This window comes from Arabidopsis lyrata (genome assembly GCF_000004255.2).
Source record: "Arabidopsis lyrata subsp. lyrata unplaced genomic scaffold ARALYscaffold_8, whole genome shotgun sequence".
NCBI classification, from domain to species: Eukaryota; Viridiplantae; Streptophyta; class Magnoliopsida; order Brassicales; family Brassicaceae; genus Arabidopsis; species Arabidopsis lyrata.
Window position 1 is genome coordinate 6,259,139 of NW_003302548.1, and position 8,270 is coordinate 6,267,408.

The 8,270-nt window shown below is 32.8% G+C and overlaps 1 long non-coding RNA gene and 1 pseudogene across 5 annotated transcripts; both read left to right on the forward strand.

Moving 5' to 3' along the window:
- The first annotated feature begins 457 nt into the window (after positions 1-457).
- On the forward strand, positions 458-1,440 carry LOC9299840 (annotated as a pseudogene).
- A 1,879-nt stretch (positions 1,441-3,319) lies between these two features.
- Positions 3,320-5,317, forward strand: LOC9299841. 5 transcript variants are annotated; one of them, XR_002330005.1, is made up of 5 exons: positions 3,320-3,649; positions 3,749-3,928; positions 4,104-4,471; positions 4,669-4,717; positions 4,962-5,317. It is a non-coding gene; the product is annotated as an uncharacterized LOC9299841 (long non-coding RNA). The 5 variants fall into 5 exon arrangements; XR_002330003.1 differs by having other exon boundaries at positions 3,321-3,649; positions 3,735-3,928; positions 5,041-5,317; XR_002330001.1 differs by having other exon boundaries at positions 3,322-3,649; positions 5,041-5,317.
- The last annotated feature ends 2,953 nt before the right edge of the window (positions 5,318-8,270 follow it).

The following is an 8,270-nucleotide window of genomic DNA, read 5'->3' on the forward strand; positions in this document are numbered from 1 at the left end:
GCTACAATTTTTAAAGTCCTTCACAAATCTCAATCACCCCTATAATTTAAGCACTTGTATACTGTACATATGTGATGGAGCATTAATGTTTAAAATATTTGAATCTAATTATCAATAAGAAAAATTATAAACACAAAACCATGTGTTCAAAATCCAACAAGATTTGAGAGATAAAAGTCAACATTAAAAATGCATCTTCTATTTTTTTAGGAAAGAATGTACAATTCAAAACTTAATACTTAAATATAACTAACTAGTCAACAAAAATTAATAACTCGCCAAAATTAGTTATTCAAAGTAATCAATAACACGCCATATTTGAAATTAACTAATATATATTGACTTTGAATTCATGAATTTCAATTTATTACCTTTTTGCACTTTAAGAAATTATATAAAAGGATACATAGGGAAATAGTTTAGATACACTTGAAGCTTCAAAATGTCTTCCATCCCAAATAGATTCAATATTTATGGTGGTGATACCTCAAACCATCGTGAATCACTTCCCATCGAAATGAATCACAACTCCAAAATGGTTCGCTCGATGTTCATTACATCTGATCGCATGAACCATAGATATTCGTTTCCTTCTCCTCCTTCCCTTTCTTCTTATCAAAATTCACATGTCTCTTCATCTTATGTTGGATTTAATAATTCACATATGACAAAAAGAAATTTTGATTCTATTTCTCGTGCCAATTATTTCCCTACTAAAGAGAAATATCATTTTACTCAAGTATCTTTCACTCAAACCATCATAAATAGGTATACAACTATTGTTCCTTCCAATCTATTTAACAATGTCCACTATGACATTGAACGTGTCAAACGTGCCATGGATTCTACAAATACTTGGAACCCTATATCTCATCTTCCAAAGTTTCTTGATAACCATTCCGGGATTTTGAAGCCTACCCCTCTAAATATCGTGTTTCCGCAGGAAGATTTTGTTGATCGTCAACATTTAGACATGGTTTCCTTGTCATCAAAGCACAACCGTGTTTCGCAAGCTGGTCGATCCCTGAAGAAAATTCCCAAACCAACCAATATTTTTGAAAAAATTGGTTCTTATATAGATTCTGAAAAAGATGAGAAAAATGATGACGATCATTATGATGGTCGTACACATAGCCTACCGTATAAGAAATTTGGTCCCTATACATGTCCTAAATGTAATGGTGTGTTGGACACCTCTCAAAAATTTGCTGCACATATGTTATCTCACTATAATAGTGAGACGAACAAAGAAAGAGATCAAAGACTGCGTGCAAGAAATAAAAAAAGATATCGTAAGTTCATGGAAAGTCTCAAAAGATCAAAACAGAAGATATGATCAGTAGCGGTGGAATAAGAGAAGATGAAACTTTTCAACATCTTGTGAGCGTAAAAGAATAGCTTGTTCATGATTTTATTTTCTTAATATCTATTTTCCAACTTATTTTACATAAAAAAGAATCAAAATTGTCTTCTAATTCTAGTATTTCAGCATATTTGTTATTACTAGGAATGGATATACATATTTTCATAGAAAATTGTAGTTGTTATATGCTCTTTATAGCTTATGGTTTGCTTGTTTTTATAAAGTAATTTCTTAAATTTTGTAAATTATGAACTATTTTCAGATTCATCTCAAATAAAAACATAACAATAGAAATAAATTAATAGTTGTAAAATTATTTTAATATGTGATTTCTTAAATTTTCTAAATCTGATTTGTTTTGTAAGAGCAGATTTTTGAAATCTGATTTGTTTTGTAAGAGCAGATTTTTGGGCCGACCGTGGAATTTTCTCAAGTACTTGTCTACCAATAATTCACACATGAAGACATCTCATTCTTTAAATGATGAACCAAGTCGGATCCCATAAAACAATCTCACGTCCTACAATAACTCTTCCTTCTGTTCATCTTTTACATTACATAAAGCAAATCTATAAAAAGAAACATAGCAAGTTTCTTCAACTCTTTCTCAGAAACTCCAAGTACTCTCATTGAAGAAAACTTTGTGCTTTTTCCCTCTAAACGCAACCCAACTGTTTCAGGTTTCTTCTTTACCCCTTATGATTCATCTTAACTTTCAATTTCCATATATCCAACCATCTATCAGTAAAAGCATATATATATATTCGAGAACAAGACAGAAATTGTGTTGGTTCCGAGTCTAGATTAAAAATGCCTAGTTGAAGCAGCTTTCTCGTCTCTATCGACACTAGAATGCATCCTACAAGTAAAGCCAACCAAACCATCCTAAAGGCATCTTCATGCTTTCCGTTCAGACTAGACCCTAACAATAGAGCACACACATCAACATGTTCATGAAACTTCCTCGTCAAACACCTTACGTAAATCCTTTGCTCATATGAAAAAATCCTAACTTGATGATGAAGCCAAGAACTTTGTGTTGATAAGTGAATGTTCTTAAAGTCGTATTTATGCAACACCCTAACATTTTCTTGAACAAATCGAGACCTTCTCCGCTACTCTCATTCTGGTAACTGGTATAACCCACAGATCATTATCGTCTCATTTACCAAACTTCTTATACCGATGAACTATTGTGTTCCAGTTTAACAACGAAATATATCTTACACTCATTTGATGAAACAATCTCTCTACTTGAACCAGCTTACCCGTCCTAAAGTACTCATTCACCATCCCTATAGATTGGTATTATATCTTAGCCTATATGACTATGTCGTATGGAAAAGGAAACAGATATACGGAACCGAAATGTTTTGAAAATGAAAAAAGATTTTTTAAGAATATTTGAAATATCGAAAAGAGAATGCTAACCTAATCATTGCATGAGAGAAGCTGTGCCTTCCACTTTCTGAGGGGGGACTAAGCTTAGAAGTTAGGACCCTTGAGTTAAACATTATCTTTTCTTTTAACACAAAACATAATTACCTTTATCATCAACTTACTCTCTTTTTTACATTTTCCTCCTCAGTTTTTGTTTTCAGTTCTCCATTGCCATTGAAATCATGTTCAAATTTAATTCTATATAATAATTTATATCCTTTTTAAGTTCGTTACATAAATTTGAAAAAAATCAAAAAATAACTATAGGACTCCTGAAGCTAAAGTTAAAACGTTACTACTTCTGAAGGTTTGATGTTTAGTTAGTCCTTTCACTACAAGAAATATTCACATTGATAGCACATGATGATAACTCATTTTCTGCAACTGCTATGAAAGATAAAATTTTAATTTTAGTTACTATATAATAGCAATAAAACAATGCTAAAACAGAAAATCATTAAAAAAGAAGCTAAAATCACTTGTTCCCCAATATTTAGACGAAATAATTCACTTAAACGCCATTTGACTCAGATCCAAAAATTTTAAACGCCAAAGCCCGAAAAATTAAAACCCTTCGCTTTACTATAACATGAAACATATCTCCAAACAAAAAAAAATCTCCCAAATCGAAGAAAGAGATTTGTTCGTGTGAGGTCTCTTCGACTCCGCCATAGCCTCCACCGTGAAGCTCGTCGTCGGCCTCCACCGTGAAGCTCGTCGCCGGCCTCAATTCGTGTTCACCGTGAAGCTCGTCGCCGGCCTCATTTCGTGTTCACCGTGAAGATCGTCGCCGGCTTGGGTTCGTGTCCACCGTGAAGCTCGTCGCCATCACGAAACAAAGTAAAGGTACATCTATTTCTGATTTCTTAAATTATGAACCCTAAACTATAGATTCTGCAATCACTAGTGGAGTGGATTCTGCAATCACTAGTGGAATTGAAGCAGATTTGAATATATCTATTCTCCTGTTCTGAAAATTGGAGACTTGTTGATTGAGGCCAGTCAATTGAAAATTGGAGACTTGTTGATTGAGGCCAGTCAAAAATTGGGGTTACTGCTTGATCAGCTTAGGCACCCTGCAGCAAAATCTCTAAATAGCTCGACGATTATTGTTCTCATCAACAGGTGCGTTGTTTTTAAGTGCATCTATATGTGCTGTTTAATTTGGTATTGTTGAATCAGTTTGAAGCTTGGAAAGGAGAAGAGTATACGTTTTGGTTCTTTTTTGTCTAGAAGATCTTTATAATCTGAACATGGATGAAAACCTTAGATTTGACTTTTAATTATGTTTCTTATACAGCCTTTAATCAGTTGCAAAGAAACGTCATGCATACTGTGGAAAAATTCTACATGTTCTACTGAGCTTGAATCCCCTAAGCTTTCTCAAGGAGTGCATGCTGCAGCAGCAAATCTTGCCTTGAAGACTATATTTCTCTCATGCTTGAAATGTACACATCCCACTGCCCGAAAAATTAAAACCCTTTGCAATTTTCTGTATGTTGTCAATTTTCTCCAGTGGAAGGACCGGTTGATCAGTGCTCCTAAAGAGATAGAAGGTGGAGGTCGGGCAGCCAAAGCAAAAGATCTCTTTTACAAGACTAACGGAAGCACTCAAGATAAAGACAGTGTAGAGGATACCAAGGTGAAGGAGGAGCACGATCATGAAAGGTTATTTCTATGATTTCTAAGTATCTCTTAAAACGTTTGTTGATGCTCCGAAGAGTTAAAGCTCTAGATGATAATGGAGAGCTTGGAAATCAACTCAATGTCTGTGATTTATATATTACTTTCTAAGTTTGAGTTTAATTTTCCTAAAGGTCTTTGCTTTGTTCATTTATGTTTGTTTGCTACATCCAAATGAGAAGGAAGGTGTTTAGGAGAAGGAGCTTTCATGTTGTTGCAGGAGCTTAAGTGGTAAGATGTTTCTTCAAGTTTTAAACTCCATCTTAGCTTAATACTAAGGCTGTCATGATTATGTCCAAGCTAACAAAGTACGTTGTATATACATATGTGTATGTTTGGTAGATGTATTCCCATGTGTCGATTTCTTTTTTCATCTTAGTGAATAAGAGTTGTAAGATGGTGTATTTTGTCCCTTTGTTCTTACGTCATTTACTTGAAATCTCTTTATTTTACTAGCTTATGGTTTTTGTTTCAGTTGTGTTGGTCTTAAACATGACGTGACTCAACAGTTCTTCATGAAGTGTCATCACTCAAAAATCTTTTGTTTTATGTAGCCTACCGACATGAATGCTAATAGGAACAATTGTTCAGATCGAAGTTTTATCTGTCCTGCTTTTGATGAGGAGGCGAAATAGATAGAAGAGAAGAAATTGAATAGATCGAAGTGTCTCTGTCCTTATGATGTTAGTATAAGACTTGTAGGATGTTATGTAAGACTTGTCCTTATGATGTTAGTATAAGATTTGTAGGATGTTATGTACGACTTGTTTGGCTAATTGGTTAATGTAATTTTACTTGTTGATGATTTATATAATATAAAAATTATATTAATTAAATTTTACAAAATTGGGTTTCAATATAAATTAAATTTTATTTATAAAACTAAATTTATAAAGCGAAAAAAATGTTACAGCATTATATAAAAAAGCACTAAACGAGTGTTATAATAAAGTATATTATAGCATTCGGTTAGTGTTATAACGTGCAAAATGCTATCGTATATGAGGGTTTACCATAGCATTCCAAAAACGTTATCGTATGAAGGAGATCTACCATAACAGGGGCATAAGACAGCATTTATGAAAACGCTATTGATGACATATAATAGCTCTTTTCTCTTGTTAATAATGTAGATATTTCTTGTAGTGTTTAGACAAACCCATATATAACTATAGGACTCCTGAAGCTAAAGTGATATACTTGTATTTGCTAAGTCTGAGAAATGTGGAAAGTGGTGCAATTTGGAGGAGTTCAAAATTTCACACAGATATGTTCAGCTTCCGTCATTTTTTGTAGGAGATGTTAGTATGAAATGTCTAAATTCAGAGACAAAACTAAGGTAGAGGTAAATGCAGCCCCGGCTCAGATGGGTAAGGCGGAGGTGCGACGGCCCGGGGCTTTTTTATTTTATAAAAAAATTTACATATAAAAAAGGCCCAAATATTTTTTAAAAATATTATTAATATGAAAATTATATTTTAAGAGGCCTAATTATTTATAAGAAAATGTATAAAAAGGCCCAAAATTTTTAAAATAACAATTTTTACTATAAAAACTCCGCAAAATTTTTAAAAATTAAGTAAATTTTCTCTTTGTATATAATAATAGGCCAAAAAAATTTTTTTTGCCCTAAGGCTCTCAAATATATTGAGCCGGGGCTGGGTAAATGATTGTTTTTTTTTCTTCTATTTATGTATCATCTATCTCAAAGTCATAATATATCCTTCGTAAATTTGGATGAATAATAGAAAATACATAAACAAGAAAATAGTTAGGCAAATACCTTTTGTGTATCGTTTGTTTAATTAATCTTATAATTAATTTTACAAACCTTGGACATTGTATATAAGTCTCAAAAAACCGACAAATATAGTTTGATAATTGGTCCCCTCTTGGCCCATTATTCAAGCTTGCTAGAAAAGATCTACCTAGACAGCTATGAAATCCTATTCATTCTATAGTGGTTGCGGCTTATACTGAACACATATGGGTACTTTCCCATCAGATTTGACCAGGTTCTTGCTCTTTATGGTCAACTCTCCTCAGTTCACTTATCAATTAATGCATATGATGTGGACTCATACAGTTGGGAGGTTCAAAGTTCGAATTTCCAAAATTTTCAAACTGCAAAAAACTTGGGAAAGCCTTAGGCCAAAAACACATTGAAAGACTAGTCTGCCTCTGTGTTGTTTAAAGAAGCCACACCTAAGCATGCTTTTACAATGTGTATAGCCAACTGAATCGCTTGTCCACGAGACCTCGACTTGCTTTTTGGGAATGTAAATTCCATCTTCTTGCTGTTTTTGTTCGGAGTATGAGGAAAATAGGGCGCATATGTTGTTGAGGTGTGACTTTAGTGTTCATATTTGGAAGTTCATTGAAATCAGACTCCACCTTTCACTATGTTTTTTTTTTCTCACATGGTCTTCACTCTTAGCGTGAATAAAACTAAAAGCTGTTATTTCTCCTTCAGTCCTCCGGAAACTTGCAGTCAATGATGCAGTCTACCATAATTGGAAGAAGAGAAATAACCTTTTCTACAATCAAGTTTTTTCCACTTTCTATAATCTTCAAGAATGTAGAAAAGGAAATCAGAAACACCATCGCTACCAGACAGAACAAAAAATAATTCAGGAACTTTGATGGCCCTTTAATTTGGATTAGATAAATTATAACACTCATTATTGTGCTTGTAAATCTCTATGTTTCAAATGGCGCAAGACAAGGCATGGCGATGAAGTGCTGGTTTTGAGCCCCGATCCTAGGCGCACTGCACTCTGAGCTTTTGATAAATGATACGCAACTACACAAGAAAACATAAGATTTTAGCTAAACCATGTTGGCACAATCTTTTAGTCTATCTCTACTAAACAAAGCCAAAGCTATGCATTAAAACACACTACTTTGCGTCTACATACACTTATTTAAACCTTATAAAAATCAAAATGCTCCTCCGTTGTGGGTAAACGGGAAACCCGACTCTACGAACCCGAGGAAAGGCTGCACAGCAGGGAACAAGAAGAAGCGAGAACCACTTAAAAAGCCAGTCGATTATCAATGAAAAATAGAAAAAAAAGCCAATCCAACAAAAGCTAAAACCATGAGTCTGAAACAGAGAAATGGAAACAAAGAAAAATCCAATCCCATATAAGTTTGAAACTTAAAGCAAAGCCTAGAGTGTAAATGGTAACATAAAAAAAATATTCAGCCAGATTCAGCAATGCCGCAGTTACCATTTGCATTAAACTAAATTCAGCCAGATTCAACAGTTTTTCCAACATCAACAGATACATAGTATGTTCATTTCAGATAAAAATTTGGATTGTAGCGATTCACAACTCGAATTAAAATATTTTTGGCTATTAAAAATTACACATCAAATTTATATTTTAAAATAAGTTAGATCATACAAATACGATGTATGAATAATTCATACACATAAAATCATTACCAGAATAGACAAGAGACATATTTATGTTCAGATATCTATAGATAATTTTAGATAATTTTAATAAATTTTAGATACTTAAATATAATTTTCCAATTTTTTGCAAAAATAACTCATACTTATGCTAAAATAATATTTAAAATATCAAATTAAAAAAAATTGTTAATCATCCTAATCATATTAAGGCTTTAAACTACTAGAGAACAATGAAAAATCAATAAGAAAATCTATACTATATTATCATGTTTATTTTTAAATTAATTTTTCAATAAAATTTTGACAAAGCTTTCTATTAATTAATTATATCTTTTTAATAGTTCAAAAATTAGATTTGGA